The 2,390-nt window shown below is 42.7% G+C and overlaps 1 long non-coding RNA gene across 1 annotated transcript in view; it reads left to right on the forward strand.

The window, feature by feature from the left end:
- The first annotated feature begins 1,336 nt into the window (after nt 1-1,336).
- The window catches only part of LOC126488956 (uncharacterized), a 2,363-nt gene continuing 1,309 nt past the window's right edge, over nt 1,337-2,390 (forward strand). The window contains exons 1-2 of the long non-coding RNA XR_007588829.1: nt 1,337-1,387; nt 2,124-2,305. This is a non-coding gene — a long non-coding RNA (uncharacterized lncRNA). The remainder of the gene's footprint in view (nt 1,388-2,123; nt 2,306-2,390) is intronic.

Below are 2,390 nucleotides of genomic sequence, written 5' to 3' on the forward strand. Positions count from 1 at the left end.
CCCCCACACCACACACACACCACACTACACACACCTACACCCCCACACACCACACTCACACTCACACACATACACACCACACACACACCACACACACTACACATCACACACACACTTTCATTCTATAAGCTCTGTGACTCTAGAGAACCCAACACATTGCTCCTGTCATGGTGGCCCATCACAGTAATAATGACCCTAACTAAAACATCTACCAAAAGTGACAAGCGACTGTCAGGCACAGGCAAGAAAGAGAGATCAACTGGGCACAGTGGTGCACACCTTTAATCCCAGCACTCAGGAGACAAAGGCAGGCAGATCTCTATGAGTTTGAGGCCAGACTGGACTGCAGAGTGAGTTCCAGGGCAGCCAGGGTTACACAGACTCTGTTTCGAAAAGTGTGTGTGTGTGTGTGCATGTGTGTGTGTTAGAGAGAGAAAGAGAGAAAATAAAAGATGAGCTTGGAGTTAGGGAAAAGGTTATCAATGAGCGTTATTGATCTTGATACTATGGGGTAGTCAGGGGCTAAGTGATGGTTCAGCCATTAAGAATTAGCACCGCTTTTCTAGAGGACCTGAGTTCCATTCCCAGCATCTGTATCAAGTGGTTCATAACTGCTTATAGCTCCAGCGGACTGGACATCTGCAGCCCTCTTCTGGCCTCCACTGGAGGGAAGCATGTGAGAGGCAGTAGGTTTCTGAGGACAGAAAATGAGGACAGGAAGCAGACAGTGAGTGACAAGTGAAGCTAAAAACAAAAGAGAAAACCCCAAGCTGCTTCCACGTTATTTCAGATTAATGGAACATTGGCTCTTTATTACAATCTGTCCTTCATACACTCCATTTATATCCCAAATACAGGGCAAGGACAAACTGTCCTACTTAATAGGCAAAGAAACTGAGGCGGAGAGCAACTTGTATGGCTGATTCTTTAGGGGAGTGAGGCCCTGAATTCCGTTTGATTCTGGTGTCCAGGCTTCCTGCCTGCACAGTTGTTTGGTTCCCTGGTTCTTCAAAGCAATGTTCTCCCCAACTGATTCAAAATAACAACAATTTTTTTTTAATTTATGTGTTTTTTGTCTGCATGTATATGCGTGTACCCTGTGTGTCTGATGCCTGCAGTGGTCAGATTCCTTGGAACTGGAATTACAGATGGGTGTGAGCAGCCTTTTAGATGCTGGGAATTGAACTCTAGTACTCTGTAAGCATTCACTCTTAACCCATGAGCTATCACTCCAGCCCTGATGTGGTGTGGGAGGTCATTCTATGTGTTGATTTTATTGGTTAATGAATAAAGAAAACTGGCTTGGCCTATAGGATGGGAGAAGGAAGGCAGAGTACAGAGATGCCATGGAGCCACCGCTGGAGATAGAAGTGCTGAAACTTTGCTGGTAGGACACGACCTCATGGTGATATACAGATTAATAGAAATCAGTTAAATTAATATGTAAGAGTTAGCCAATAAGAAGCTAGAACTAATGGGCCAAGCAGTGATTTAATTAATACAGTTTCTGTGTGATTATTTTGGGTCTAAGCTAGCCAGGCAGCTGGGAAGAACAAGTGGCCTCCTTCCAACAAATTGGCACCAACGTGGGCTAAATCCATGTAAAACCTGAGAGGGCTTCCAGACTAATGTGGTTTGATAGACCATGACCCCCTGAAAGGTCTCCACGAACACCCTCAAAAAATTACTGCTGACTGAAATGAACCTAGCATACAAGACACACCATAAAAGGCCTGATTAACAGCACCCCCAATCAGCAGAAAGTAGTCTAGAATACTATGTACAAATTCTCAAATATTGTTTATAAATGTTTGTTTACATTTAATGGGGGATATGTTATAGAGATGGATACTTTGCATTGTTATAGATCTTGGTTTATTGATACAAATTTAAGGTCAATCTTGTTATATGTATATTTCTGCTCTTGATTAAGGTATTGTGATTGTGTAGTTCATTTAAAATGTAATGTATAAATCAGAAATATAGGTTAATAGATAGTCATCTATAGTAGTCAAGCTTATAGTCATGCTAGTTAGATTTTCTAGATATATATTTCAGTTAGGTATTCTTCAAATCCTTCAGAGACCTTCAGAATATGTCATTTAAATGTTTTAATAACTTAGGACATGACAGTGAGACACGTCTGCTCCTGGCAGCAACAATTACTTCAAGAGGAAGATGGGCATCAAAGAGGCTCCTTATGGTGTTGGTTAGACATTTGGGCAAGAAACTGCTCTTGCCTGGACTGCTTCATGAACTGGACATGCAGGATCCGCAGAGAAATGACTGCTGAATTTGCCTAAAGGTGAGATGATCCTTCTGGGTTCCTGCTTCATGAAAGAGTCCATGAGACGCTGGACGGTGGTGGCGCATGCCTTTAATCCCAGCAC

Source organism: Alexandromys fortis, unplaced genomic scaffold (genome assembly GCF_014885135.2).
Source record: "Alexandromys fortis isolate MF-2015 unplaced genomic scaffold, M_Fortis_MF-2015_v1.1 scaffold_212, whole genome shotgun sequence".
NCBI lineage: Eukaryota > Metazoa > Chordata > Mammalia > Rodentia > Cricetidae > Alexandromys > Alexandromys fortis.